General features: G+C 35.9%; 1 protein-coding gene and 1 long non-coding RNA gene across 2 annotated transcripts in view; one reads left to right on the top strand and one right to left on the bottom strand.

The window, feature by feature from the left end:
• Positions 1-15,905, bottom strand: part of RTN1 (reticulon 1) — a 230,657-nt gene that overhangs the window by 29,328 nt on the left and 185,424 nt on the right. The window lies entirely within an intron of this gene.
• Positions 735-15,316, top strand: LOC121031851 (uncharacterized). The gene is made up of 2 exons (XR_005790934.1): positions 735-1,552; positions 14,855-15,316. It is a non-coding gene; the product is annotated as an uncharacterized LOC121031851 (long non-coding RNA).

Below are 15,905 nucleotides of genomic sequence, written 5' to 3' on the forward strand. Positions count from 1 at the left end.
TATTCAGCACCTATTGTATTCCAGACACTGTTCTAGGCATAAAGCAAAACTGCTACTTTTAAGAAGTTTATATGCTACTACGTGTGGGATGGGCAGCTAATAATAAAAGAGGTAAACATATATTTCACTTGTGGACAAGTGTACAGAGGGAAATAAAGCAGGTAAAGGGGATCGAGAATGGGAGTGGGGTAGAAGTTTTCTATTTTATGAGGGGAGTTAGCAAAGGCCTACCTCATAAGGTAAAATTAGAGCAGACACTAAATGAGAGAGAAGGAGAAAGCCGTTAAGCTATATGGGAGACTAGCATTTATAAATGCGCTGAGTTTTCAGGACAGAATGTAATAGCTGGTAAACTATATGAAGCTCATAGAACTCCTTGTATAGTGTGTGTGTGTGTGTGTGTGTGTGTGTGTGTGTGTGTGTGTTTAATGCTTTGAGAAGTATAGCAACTGGAAGGAAAGGCACAAAACCAAAAAAGTACTGCATTATGATCAAAGAACACTAAGAACTCTGCTTTATGCCATATGGAATAAGGAAATTTAAAGTAACAACCAATTTGGTACATAACCCACGGTACCAAAATAATGCATGAATTGCATTCAATTCAAACAACAGATTAGCACTTGTTATTTGCCAGGTGCTTTCTCATATGGTATATATTTAGTTGTTACAGGACCCCTAAGAGGTAGATAGTGTTTACATTCATTTTCTTGATTCATTCATTCATCCAATCTCCAAACATTTACACAGTCCATACTAAGTGCCTGTCATTGTAAATACAAAGAGAGCTACCCACTAGAAACTTAAGTTTAGTAGGGGGAGATTTACACATAAATAGGTAAATGCAATCAACTGATAGATGTATGAGCAGGAAAGAGTGGATACACAGTGACTGGGGGAAGAAGAGGTTTCAGGAAAAGCTTCAGAGAATAGATGATAATTAGGTTGAGTTATGAAAAAAAGAGGATCACCAGTTTGAGCAGACAGCTATGGAAACTTAATCATGGACAGGTGCAAGGGACAGTGAGACAGACTCAAGGAATAATACTGTCAGAAAATGAAGGAAACATTGCAGAGTTTCAAGGGGAGGAATAACACCTTGAGAAGTTGAATAATTTATCCAAATTTGGCTTAAGATTTCCCAGAATTGATAAAAGCCACACATTATAGCACTGAGCAAGACAAGAAAAAATCGATATCCTGACCCACATCATAGTGAAACTGCAGGGCATCAAAGACAAGAGAAAATCCTAAAAGCAGGCATAAGTAAAAGATACATTGCCTCAGAGAAACTGTTGGGCCAGCTGCAGTCTGTTAATTAACTGAAGCCAGAAGACAATGGAATAATGTCCTCAAAGGAGTGGGGGGAAAAGAACTGTCATCTAGAATTTTGTACCCAGCAAGACTACTACAGGCATTTTCAACTATGTAAGAAATGAATTTCCCAACTGCAAGCCCTGCAGAAAAAGCTACCAACGTTCATACTTCTGGAAGAAGAAAACTGAACTTAGAAGAAGTGAAATGCATGAAAGAATGCTACGTGTAAAAACTGGTAATGGCTAATTTGGGGGTTTATAAAAGAAAGGTGAAATTAAAGTAGTAGACAAAAAATAGAACATAAGGTAGGAAGGAGTGATGAAAGTGAAAGCATCCTGACTTTCTAGTACTGTTCAGGAGGACAGTAGAGATCTTTAATTTTCTTTGAGACCTTAATTTTAGACTATGAAAAGTCAAATTTGTGTGTTAAATATTTAAGGGTCACCACTAGAAATAACTAAAACATATAACTACTAAATGAGTAAAAGGTATAAACAAGGTAATCAATATATTAAATCACATTGAGGTCAGGAAAGGAAACCATGAGAAACAAAGAAGAACTGGTAAATAGAAAGCATAAAATAAAGTATTAGAAGGCATCTAAATATATCCAAATAATGCCAGCTAAAAAGATGGAAACTCTCAGATTAGATGAAAAAAAATCTAGTTTAAGGATGTTTATAAAAAGAAAATCCTAAAACATACTGACACAGTAATGTAAAGAACTACATCAGGTTAATAAATTTTTGCATAGTGATTTTGCTAAACTCGTATTAATTCTAATTGTGTATTCTCTTGAATTTTCTATGTACATAATCATATTCTCTCTGAACAAATATGGTGTTATTTCTTCCCTTCCAATCTTTATACTTTTAACTCTTTACTTTGACTTACTGCACTGTCTAGGACTTTCACATACAATGTTATGTAGAAGTGGTAAAGGTTATATATTCTTTGTTTTACTCTTGAATTTAGGGGAAAAGTGTGCTCAGAATTTTACATTAAATATGATGTTGGCTGTGAATATTTTAGCTGTCTTTTATCAGATTAAGGCAAGTTCCTTCTATCCCTAGTTTTTTTTTCAGTTTTTGTCTTGAACAGGTATTGAATCCTATCAAATGCTTCTACTGAAGTTACTGAAATGATCAGAGATTTTTGTCCTTAATTCAGCTAATACATAAATAAAACAGATAGCATTTTGAATGTTAAACCAACCTTGCATTCCTAGGATATACCCCATATGGCTCTGATGTGACATTCTTTTTACATATTGCTACTCAATTTGGATTCAATTTTCTAATGATTTGTGTAGACTTTTCCTATATATATTCATGAGCTCTATCCTCTACCTTTCTTTTCTATCCTTCTTGAGTTTTTGTAATATCCTTCTTATGCTGGCCTCACAAAAGAAGCTGAAGAGTGTTACTCCCTCCCATATTTTCTAAAAGAGTTTATGTAAGGTAGTATTATTTCTTTTAGGAATGTTTAGAAGAATTCACCAGTGAACCCATCTAGACCTGGAGGGTTTTTTTGTGAGATGCTTTTTAATTATAGATTTCCTCAGTAGATACTGGATTATTCTAATTTTTAACTTCTGCTTGTGTCAGTTTTAGTAATTTTTATTTTCCTCAAATCAATTCATTCATTTAAAATATATTGTCAAATTTATTGGTATAAATTATTCATAACATCATAATGTTATGATTGTAATAATCTGAGAGGCTATAGCCATGTCTACTTTTTCATTTATGATATTGCTAAGTTTTATTTTTCTCTCATTTCTTGATCATCTTATCGGAGGTTGATCAATATTATGAATGAATTTCAAAGAATAATTTTTTCTTTTTTTTCTTTTGTATATCTTTGTATATGCTATTTCATTGTATTCCTATTTTTATAATTATTATTTCCTTCTTTTACTTTTGTTTTTCTTTTCTTACCTCCACAAAATAGAGGCTTAGATTATTTTCAGCCTTTCTTCTTTGCTAATATATTCATATTCACTTAAAAATATAAAATTCCCTCTAAGTACTGTTTTAGCTGCATCCTACAAGTTTTGAAACATTATATTCATCTTATTTGTCCAGTTCAAAATACTTTCTAACAGTCGTCTGTGACTTTTTTCCTTTGGTCCATTAATTATATAGAATTATAAACTTTCGATGATTGTAACTATCCTATTGTTTATTTTCAGTTTAATTCATCTGTAGTCAGACAACAAACTCTGTACAATTTTAATCCATTGAAAATTTCTTGAGACTTGCATTAGAGCCTGGAATATGATCTATTTTGATACATGTGTCAAGTGGACATGAATGTATATTCTGAAATGTTAAGAGTGTTCTATAAATGTCAGTTTGGTCATAGTGGTTAATAGCATTATTCAAATAATCTATCTTCCTACTAATTTTTTGGCTGGTTGTCTGCCAGATATTGAAGTATATCACAACATCTAACTTTCATGTTGATTGATCTATTTTCCTTTCAATTCTCTCTCTATATATACAAACTTTACATAATAAATGCTATAAATAAATATATATACATCTTTATATATATTGAGCACTTATAAATTTAGAATTATCATGTCTTACTGTTGAGTTAACCTGTTTATCATATTATGAAATGTTCCTCTTTATCTCTAGTAATACTCCTTGACTTCAAGTGTAGTTTGGCTGATATAGATATATACACAACAGCTTTCTTTTGGTTGGTGCTTGTATGATATGTCTTTTTCTGTCCTCCATTTTCAAACTATCTGTATCTTTTTATTTTCTTAAAGACAGTATATTCTTGGGCATTTTTTATTTTTTAAATGTTTATTTATTTATTTGAGAGAGAAAGAGACAGACATTGAGCAGGGGAGGAGCAGAGAGAGGGGGGAAAAACAGAATCCCAAGCAGGCTCCAGGCTCTGAGCTGTTAGCACAGAGCCCCATGTGGGGCTCAACTCATGATCTGCAAGATCATGACCTGAGGCAAAGTCAGACGCTTAGCCGACTGAGACACCCACGCACCCCTTGGGTCTTATTTTTAATTCAGGATAGTAATCTTTGTTTTTTTAAATTGAGTGTTAAGTCAATTTACATTTAATGTAATCATTGATATTGTTGGATTTAAGTCCATCAATCTATTTATTTCTTATTTATCACGATATTTTCCTTGCTCCTTTATTTCTCCTTTCTTGCCTTCTTTCAAAATAATCAAGCCTATTTTTTATTAATCCATTTATTTGCTACAATCATTTTCTAGTTATACTTTTTAAATACTTTGGTGATTAGCTTACAGTGATAATGTTCATCCTTAACTTACTGGAGTCTATCTTATATAGTACTTTTACAGTTTCCTATGCAATAAAATAATTTTACAAGTGTAAACTCCAATTACTGCCTGCCACTTTTAAGCTCGGTTGTCATGTTATAGACACCAAACAATGTAATAATTTTTGTTGTTCTAAAAAAGTCAATAGTATTTTACATCTTCTAACATATATACCTTTTTCAATGTTCTTCATCTCATCCTGCATTACTATATTTCCATCTGGGATCATTTTATTTCAGTCCAAAGAATTTTCTTTACTATCTTTCAGTTCTGGTCATGGCAACTGATTCTCTCAGTTTTGTTTTTCTTACTTTATTTCACTTTCATTTTTGAATGTTAGTTTCACTGGTTAAAGAGCTCTAATTTGGCAGGTTTTTTTTTTTCTTTCAACAATTTAAAGAATTAATCCTATTGACCATTGATCACTCCTATTTTGGGTTGAAAAGTCAGCAGTTGATCTCCTTGTTTCTTTGAAAATAATGTTTCTCATTTTTATGGCTGTTCTTAAGATTTGTATCTTTAGCTTTGGTTTTATGCAGTTTGATTATGATAAGTTCATATTTCCTTTGGTGTCTACTGAACTTCTTTTTTTTAATTTTTATTTTTTTTTATTTATATATGAAATTTATTGTCAAATTGGTTTCCATACAACACCCAGTGCTCATCCCAAAAGGTGCCCTCCTCAATACCCATCACCCACCCTCTCCTCCCTCCCACCCCCCATCAACCCTCAGTTTGCTCTCAGTTCTCAACAGTCTCTTATGCTTTGGCTCTCTCCCACTCTAACCTCTTTTTTTTTTTTTTTCCTTCCCCTCCCCCATGGGTTCCTGTTAAGTTTCTCAGGATCCACATAAGAGTGAAACCATATGGTATCTGTCTTTCTCTGTATGGCTTATTTCACTTAGCATCACACTCTCCAGTTCCATCCACGTTGCTACAAAAGGCCATATTTCATTTTTTCTCATTGCCACGTAGTATTCCATAGTGTATATAAACCACAATTTCTTTATCCATTCATCAGTTGATGGACATTTAGGCTCTTTCCATAATTTGGCTATTGTTGAGAGTGCTGCTATGAACATTGGGGTACAAGTGCCCCTATGCATCAGTACTCCTGTGTCCCTTGGATAAATTCCTAGCAGTGCTATTGCTGGGTCATAGGGTAGGTCTATTTTTAATTTTCTGAGGAACCTCCACACTGTTTTCCAGAGCGGCTGCACCAATTTGCATTCCCACCAACAGTGCAAGAGGGTTCCCGTTTCTCCACATCCTCTCCAGCATCTATAGTCTCCTGATTTGTTCATTTTGGCCACTCTGACTGGCGTGAGGTGATATCTGAGTGTGGTTTTGATTTGTATTTCCCTGATAAGGAGCGACGCTGAACATCTTTTCATGTGCCTGTTGGCCATCCGGATGTCTTCTTTAGAGAAGTGTCTATTCATGTTTTCTGCCCATTTCTTCACTGGGTTATTTGCTTTTCGGGTGTGGAGTTTGGTGAGCTCTTTATAGATTTTGGAGACTAGCCCTTTGTCCGATATGTCATTTGCAAATATCTTTTCCCATTCCGTTGGTTGCCCTTTAGTTTTGTTGGTTGTTTCCTTTGCTGTGCAGAAGCTTTTTATCTTCATAAGGTCCCAGTAATTCACTTTTGCTTTTAATTCCCTTGCCTTTGGGGATGTGTCGAGTAAGAGATTGCTACGGCTGAGGTCAGAGAGGTCTTTTCCTGCTTTCTCCTCTAAGGTTTTGATGGTTTCCTGTCTCACATTCAGGTCCTTGATCCATTTTGAGTTTATTTTTGTGAATGGTGTGAGAAAGTGGTCTAGTTTCAACCTTCTGCATGTTGCTGTCCAGTTCTCCCAGCACCATTTGTTAAAGAGACTGTCTTTTTTCCATTGGATGTTCTTTCCTGCTTTGTCAAAGATGAGTTGGCCATACGTTTGTGGGTCTAGTTCTGGGGTTTCTATTCTATTCCATTGGTCTATGTGTCTGTTTTTGTGCCATCTACTGAACTTCTTAAATCTGTATACTGATTTATGCCTTTTACCAATTTTGAAAAAAAAATGTCAGCCATATTTCTTTAAGTATCCCTTCTGCCTCATTTTCTCTCTTCTTTCCTACAAATCCTATTATTCATAGGTTAGCCCTTCTGACAAGTTTCTTATACTCTCTTCTTTTCATATTTTTATTCAGTTTTTTCACCATTTTGGATTTTTTCTATTGAGCTATCTCTGAGTTCACTAATTTTATCTTCTTCTGTGTCCAAAGAGCTATTAAATGTATCTAAGTTTTAACTTCATAAACTTTATTTTTCAGTTCTCGAGAGTTCACTTGAATTTATTTTTATAAATACCCTTTCTCTGTTGAAATTCTCCATCTTTTTATCCATTTTCTTTCACATATTTATAATAGCTGTTTAAAAGATTTTATTTAATGTCAGTATCCAGATCATCTATGGGTCAGCTTCTATTGTCTTCTGTCTTTTTAAATTCCAGCATAGCTAATACATATTGTTATATTCATTTCAGGTGTACAATATAGTGATGCAACAATTCTATACAGTACTCAGTGCTCATCATGCTAAGTGTACTCTTAATCTCCTATACCTATATCAGCCATCCCCTTACCCACCTTCCCTCTGGTAACCATCAGTTTATTCTCTATAGTTAAGAGTCTGTTTTTTGGTTTATCTCTTTTTTTCTTTGCTCATTTGTTTGTTTCTTAAATTCCCCATATGCATGAAGTCACATGGTATTTGTCTTTCTCTGACTTATTTCATGTAGCATTATACTCTTTAGATCCATTCCCATTGTCTCTTTTTTATGTTTCTCAGTCACATGTTCTTGCCTCTTTTACATGTCTAGTAATTTTTTATAGCATAATAGGTATTGTGTATTCAAGAACTATAAAGACAGGCAGTTGATGCTATTTTCCCACAGAAAGGGCTCACCCCTTTGTCTGTTTAGCAGCTATGGTGAGAGGCTGATCACATCACTTCAATTATATGACAGACCATAAAACAAGACTCAATACATTTTAAAAGAATAGAAATCATACAAAATGTGTTCTTCAACCACTTAGAATAAAATTAACAATCAATAAGGAAATTTGTAAATTCACAAGTCTGTGAAATTTAATCAATACACTTGTAAATAAGCAATGGGTCAAAGAATAAATCACAAGGGAAATTTAAAAATGTTTCAAAATACATGAAAATGAAACAATCAGAGGGTACAGCCAAAGTAATACTTAGAGGGACATGTATAGCTGTAAACACTCAGGACAGAAAAAAAAGAAATCAATAACCTAAACTCCTGCCTTAAGAGAACAGAAAAGAAGCACAACTTAAACCCAAAGCAAGCAGATGGAAGAAGTAATAGAAATGAGAGTGGAAATTAATGAAATAGAAAAATTAAAGAAAATCAATGAAGCCAAAAGTTGGTTCTTTAAAAGGATCAACAAAGTTGACAAACCTTTAGCTAGAATGACTGAGAAAAAACAAAGACTCAAATTACTATAACCAGCAATGAAAGAGGGGACACTGTTGCCAACCTTATAGAATTAAAAAGATTCTAGGGAAATACTATGAATAACTACAGACAAACAAATTAGGTAACCTGGATGAAAATGAACAGATCTTTAGAAAAACATAAACTACCAAAACTGACTCAAGAAGAGATAGAAAATATGAATGGATTGAGATGAAAAGACATTGAATCAGTAGTATTAAAGCTTCCCATGAAGAAACGCCCAGGCCCAGATGGTTTCACTGGTGAGGATCTACCAAACATTTAAAGAATACTTAACACCAATCCTTCACAACTCTTCCAAAAAGAAGAGGAATTGAGAAAACTTTCCATCACACTCTATGAAGTCACTATCACCCTGATACCAAAACCCAACAAGGGTATTATGAGAAAAGAGAATTACAGATCAATATTCCTTATGAATACAGATGCAAAATTCCTCAATAAAATACTGCCAAACTGAAATCAGCAATCTATAGAAAGGATACATCACAACTCAGTGAAATTTAAGCCAGTGTAATACACCAACCAATGTAATACATCATATTAATAGAATAAGGAACAAGACCCACGTGATCATCTCAATGCAGAAAAAACATTTGAGAAATTGATCACCTTTCATGATAAAAAACACCCAAGAAACTAGGAAAAGAAGGAAACTTCCTTAATCCGCTAAAAAGGAATCTCGAAAAAACTCATTGCTAACGTGAAACTTAATGGCAAAAGATTGAAAGCTTTCCCCCTAAGATCTGGAACAAGACAAGGAAGTTTTCTCTGACAATTTCTATTCAGTATTGCACTGGAGATTCTAGAATATAACAAGGAAAAGAAAGAAAACTCATCCAGATTGGAAATGAAGTAAAACTATCTTCACAAGGAGAGCCCGGGTGGCTCAGTCGGTTAAGCATCTGATTTCAGCTCAGATCATAATCTCTCAGTTCATGGGTTCAAGCTCTGCATTGGGCTCTGTGCTGGCAGCTTGGAGCCTGCTTTGGACTCTCTGTCTCCCTCCTTTTCTCTGCCCCTCCCCTGCTTGGACTTTCTCTCTTTAAAAAGTAAATAGGGGCGCCTGGGTGGCGCAGTCGGTTAAGCGTCCGACTTCAGCCAGGTCACGATCTCGTGGTCCGTGAGTTCGAGCCCCGCGTCAGGCTCTGGGCTGATGGCTCAGAGCCTGGAGCCTGTCTCCGATTCTGTGTCTCCCTCTCTCTCTGCCCCTCCCCCGTTCATGCTCTGTCTCTCTCTGTCCCAAAAATAAATAAACGTTGAAAAAAAATTAAAAAAAAATAAAAAAATAAAAAGTAAATAAATATTTACAAAGAAACTGCATTTCTACACACTAGCAGTGAGCAACAAAGATAAGGTTAAGAAAACAGTTACATTTACAATAGCATAAAAAATACTTAGGAATAATTTGAACAGAAGAAGTGTAAAGTTTATACTTGAAAACTATAAAACATTGTCGAATGAAATTAAAGAAGACTTAATTAAATGGAGAGACATTTTTGTTCATAGATCAAAAGGCTTAATATTGTTAAGATGGCAATATTCCCCAAATTAATCTACAGATTTAATATAAACTGTCAAAATGCAAGCTAAGTTTTTTTTTCTTTCAGAAATCAACAAATTGATCCTAAAATTCATATGGAAATGCAAGGAACCCATAACATACAACACAATCTTGAAATAGAACAGAATTGTGGGTCTCACACATCCTGATTTCAAAACCTACTACAAAGCTACACTGTTTATGACACTGTGGTACTGGCATAAGGCTAGACATGTAGGTCAATGAAATAAAATTGAAAGTCCAGAAATAAACCCTTGTATATATAGTCAATTGATTAAGTGTGCCAAGACCATTCAATGGGGATAAGAACAATATTTTCAACAATAGCGCTGGGACAACTTGCTATACAAAAGAACAAAGCTGGACCCCTAACTTACATCATATACAAAAATTAACTCATAATAGATTCAAGACTTAATGTAAGAGATAAAACTAGAAATCTCTTAGAAGAAAACAGGCATAAATTGTCACAACCTTGGATTGGGCAGAGGTTTTTAATGCCCAAGGAACAAAAGAAAACATAAATTCAAATTTTGAACAAGTTTTTTTGACTTAGAAAAAAACGACTTTTGTGCATCAAAGGATACTGTCAAGAGAGTGAAAAAACAGTATTACCTCATACCTGTTAGAATAGTTAAAATTAAAAAAAAAAAAAAAAAAAAAGAAAACGTGATGCTTGGCTGGCTTGGTCAGAAGAGCATGTGACTCGAGCCCCACATTGAGTGTAGAGATTACTTTAAAATAAATAAATAAAACTTTTAAAAAAACACACAAGAAACAGCAGATGTTGGCAAGGATGTGGAGAAAAAGGAACCCTTATGCACTGTTGGTGGAAATGCAAACTAGTGCAGCCACTGTGGAAAACAGTACGGATGGTTCTCTAAAAATAGAATTACCATATGATCCAGTAATTCCACTACTGGGTATTTACCCAGAGAATACAAAAACATTCACTCAAAAAGATGTATGTGCTCCTATGTTTATTGTAGCATTATTTATAAGGCCAAGATATGGAGGCAGCCCAAGTATGCACTGATAGATGAATGGATGGAGATGCGGTGTATACATATACAATGGAATATTATTCAGTCATAAAAAAGAATGAAATCTTGTCATTTGCAACAACAGGGATGGATCTAGAGAATATAATGCTCAGTGAAATAAGTTAATCAGAGAAAGAAATACCACATGATTTCATTTATATATGTAATTTAAGAAACCAAACTAACAAGCAAAGAAAAAAAAAAGAGACACATCAAAAAAAGGACTCTTAACTACAGAGAACAAACTGATGGTGACTGGAAGGGAGGTGGCAGGATGGGTGAAATAGATGATGGGTACACTTAAAATAGATGAAGAGTACACTTAAAAATGAACTATTGGGACCTCACCAAGATAAAAAGCTCCTCCACAGTGAAGGAAACAATCAACAAAACTAAAAGGCAGTCAACAGAATGGGAGAAAATATCTGCAAATGACATATTGGATAAAGAGTTAGTGTCCAAAATCTATAAAGAATTTGTCAAACTCAACACCCAAAACCAAATAATCCAGTGGGCAGAAGACCACTGGGCAGAAATGGACAGAAGACATGAATAGACACTTTTCCAAAGAAGACATCCAGCTGGCTAACAGACACATGAAAAGATACTCAACATCACTCCTCATCAGGGAAATACAAATCAAAACCACAATGAGATACCACCTCACACTTATCAGAATGGCTAACATTAACAACTCAGGAAAAAAACAGATGTTGGCAAGGATGTGGAGAAAGGGGAACACTTTTGCACTGTTGGTGGGAATGCAAATTGGTGCAGCTACTCTGAAAAAAGGTATCGAGATTCCTCAAAAACTTAATAATAGAATTACCCTATGATCCAGCAATGGCACTACTAGATATCTATTCAAAGGATACCAAAATGCTGATTCGAAGGGGCACATGCAACCATATATACACAATGGAATATTACTTGGCAACCAAAAAGAATGAAATCTTGCCATTTGCAACAACATGGATGGAACTAGAATGTATTACGCTAAGCAAGATAGTAAGAGAAAGACAAATATCATATGACTTAACTGATACATGGAATTTAAGAAACACAACAGATGAACATAGGGGAAGGGAAGGAAAAATAAGATAAAAACAGAGAGGGAGGCAAACCATAAGAGAATCTTAAATACAGAGAATGAGCTGAGGGTTGCTGGAGGGGAGGCTGATGGGAGGTGGGTTAAATGGGTGATGGGCATTAAAGAGAGCACTTGTGATGAGCACTGGGTGTTATATGCAAGTCATGAATCACTGGGTTCTACTCCTGAAACCAATACTACACTGTATGTTAACTTGAATTTAAACTTTAAAAAAAGAGTGTATTTGTCACGATGAGTATTGAGTAATGTATAGAATTGTTTAATCACTGTATTGTACACTTGAAGTTAATACAATACTGTATGTTAACTATACTAGAATTAAAAAAAAAGAGATTATATATGCTTTAAAAAAAAGATTCCTCCTCCAGATGGCTACGATGCTGCATCTCGGCATGAGGCCTGGTGAACAGAGTGTGAGCTGGAATCAAGCCTCATTTGCCATGTTGGCCAGGCATTCTTACAAAGGGCACAACCTGGCAACTTTGCATGGCAGCTTGGATTGCTACTCGGCCCACCCTCCAAGCCAGCCTTGTTCTGTCTCAGCCTCTACTGACAACACAACTCTGGCTCCAGCCAAAATCGCTGTCTGGAGTTCCTTGACAACCTGAGTTTATTGCTGTCCCTTTCCTGGTCCTCTCTTCCCATCACATGTCTTAGAATTTCTATTGTTGGACATAACTTGAATTGGTTTTTCCAGTCTACACATTTCCACCAGACCTGGGGCATGACTGTATTTGCAGATTTTTTTTCTTTACTAGGGATTTGGTTGTTCAGATTTGCTTTTCGTACATCCCTGCCCTCTAACTATGGGTGGCTCCAGATTTTATTTTTCTTTTCTTGCTACCTGTTGGTCAGTGGCTAACTGTATATATAATAATGTTATCATGCATGGGAATGCAAGCTGGTGCAGCCACTCTAGAAAGCAGTATGGAGGTTCCTCAAGAAACTAAAAACAGAACTACCCTACGACCCAGCAATTGTACTACTAGGCATTTATCCAAGGGATACAGGTGTGCTGTTTTGAAGGGACACATGCACCCCCATGTTTATAGCAGCACTATCAACAATAGCCAAAGTATGGAAAAAGCCCAAATGTCCATCGATGGATGAATGGATAAAGAAGATGTGGTGTATATATACATACAATGGAGTATTACTCGGCAATCAAAAAGAATGAAATCTTGCCATTTGCAACTACGTGGATGGAACTGGAGGGTATTATGCTAAGTGAAATTAGTCAGAGAAAGACAAAAATCATATGACTTCACTCATATGAGGACTTTAAGAGACAAAACAGATGAACATAAGGGAAGGGAAACAAACATAATATAAAAACAGGGAGGGGGACAAACAGAAGAGATTCATAAATATGGAGAACAAATTGAGGGTTACTGGAGGGGTTGTGGCAGGAGGGGATGGGCTAAATGGGGAAGAGGCACTAAGGAATCTACTCCTGAAACCATTGTTGCGCTATATGCTAACTAATTTGGATGTAAATTTAAAAAAAATAATAAAACAAGTCAAAAAATAATGTTATCATGCACACACACACAAAATAGCTTTTCCAGAATGCCTTGCACATAGCAGTGGCAATAAGGCCAGGTTTTAGCCAATAAGATATAAAGGAAAAATCTGCTGGAGGGCTTCTGGGAAAGATCGTTTTCCTCATTAAAAAGTAGGGAGAACTCTTTTCTTACTCTGGCTTCCCCCAGCTTTCTTTGAGGATGTGATGTTTGGAACTGCTGCAGCGATCTTGTGATCATGAGGAGAAGGCCATAATAACTGTCAAGAGTATAGTGCCCTAATATTGTGGATGTGTTGTGCCATCAGTGTCTCTGGAATCTCCTACTTCTAAGCTTGTTAGTAAGTGCACACCCAGCGTCCTTATGGTTCACACTGATACTAATTCGGATTTTTCTGTCACTTGTAGCCAGAAGCATTCCTACTGACAAATCACTGACTGAGGTTCTATAAAAGGGTTACTTAACAGTGTTGTGGGGTTTTTTTTTCTTTACATATAGACTTTAGTATATGGACTCCTTGTTTCAGTGAGGAGGAACAAAACCTTCTCCATTTTCTGCACTTTCCTCTCACCATGAATGAGTTAGCATTTTCAACTATGCTCTTTGAAGATCATCATGGACCAGTTTGACAGAAAGCTACAGCAAACAGAATAACTAAATAAATGGGTTGCTACTGCAAAAAAATTTGCCTTGTACATCAATGTAAAATAAACATTTTCAATTAACCATATGTCATAGAGGGAGATTCTGATGATTTTGCAAGAGTACCTTATTAGTATAAAGTCACCACACACAAAAAGTTTCCCTCTGCTGAACATGCATTAATGAACAAAGACCAGAAACTAGATTAAAAAAAGATCTCATTAAACATTTACAGCACAGCAGTAAGTTTTTGCAAACAGTTACAGTTTTTCAAAGCACCCCTAACGTATCTAGAAGGGAAGTTTTAAAAATACTAGCCTAGGAAGCTGCTAGGGCAGCACTGAAAGTTTTTCTCAGCAAGAGGCAACCTGGATCCACAAAACTGGAGTCTCACTGCTTAAGGTTTGGAATTTCAGAGGAGGGCTCTGTGTTAGGGAAAAAATAGACAAAGCACAAGAATAATTGATTATTGTGGGGGAATAGGTACTAGAAAAAACCCACTGCAAAGTTCTGTAGCACACAGCCATAGGAGCTCAAAGGAATAAAACCACGAAGACTGAAACAATATGCTTCCTAAAATGTGAACATCTCTTCTCCCTTAGCTAACCTAACAATCATGTAACCTCTCTTTTTTCTTCAACATGTTGGGTGGTATCTGTGTTATAGTAAGTCTAGAAGTTTTAGGGACCAAAGAGGTATTCTTTCTTTCAGAATAGCCATGGCAGGTCCCGGGCAAAAAACTCATGTGAGGTGAATTTTAAAAGATGCTTATAATAGTGACTCTGTTGTTGTTGTTGACCTTTGCAGGAATGCTCCTGAAGTTGGTTAACTGAAGAGATACACAGATCTACTTCTCAAAGGTCTACTGATCTCAGAAATACACTTGGAGACACTTCGTTCAGCTTCAGTGTTCTTAGCAAAGACTTACTTTTGTGGTATAAAATATAGAGCCGTGCTCCAATTATATTCTTATTTTTCCTTTAACCTAACTGATGATGGTTTTTAAGAGCCTTGAAGGTTAGAGATACTGACTTAAAAGTAATTCAGCAAAACTGACATCTGATGTAAAACTTGAAGTTAAAAGAGATCGGGCATGTGTTGACCAATCTCCTTCAACCACATGTTTTAGCAGCTCCCTGGGAGGACAGTGGTCTTTCAGCCCATTCGTGTGCTTGAGGATGAAAAATATGTGCTGGTATAGGCTGAATAAGTGCGTGTATACTAAGTCATTATGCTCAAAGAAAGTAAATGACATCCAATGATCATAAATAATGTCTAGTGTATTTTTGCAATCTATTTTTTTAAGTTTATTTATTTATTTTTGAGAGAGAGAGAGAGAGAGAGAGAGGGATCACGAGTGGGAGAGGGACAGACAGAGAGGGAAAGAGAGAGAATCCCAATCAGGCTCCACACTATCAGCACAGAGCCTGATGCAGGGTTCAAACCCACGAACTGTGAGATCATGACCCGAGCCGAAGTTGGACACTTAACTGTCTGAGCCACCCAGGTGCCCCTATTTGCAAGGTATTTTGAGCCATGTTAAAAGGTGTTGACTGTAATCAAGTTTCCCTGGAATACTCCTAAATATCAATACGGTTATTAACCAAGTCTTCCTAAGTGATTGTCATTAAAATACAGGCCAGTTGGGCAAGTTATGCTTGCACAATATTCTTTATGTGGACTTTTCTGCCTAAGCCACCACAGAACCAGCAGCAGTGCTGGCACAGTGAATGCACACCCCTCCTCCTACCACGCCTGCAGCACTACATACTGACTCAGCCTGGGGTTGGTATGCGTGGAAGTGTACATGGGGTGGAGAGAAGGCTGCTATTTAAGTTTTTATTATTTTTTTTAATTT

Source organism: Herpailurus yagouaroundi, unplaced genomic scaffold (genome assembly GCF_014898765.1).
Source record: "Herpailurus yagouaroundi ecotype Mexico unplaced genomic scaffold, PumYag 141, whole genome shotgun sequence".
In the NCBI taxonomy this organism is placed as follows: domain Eukaryota; kingdom Metazoa; phylum Chordata; class Mammalia; order Carnivora; family Felidae; genus Herpailurus; species Herpailurus yagouaroundi.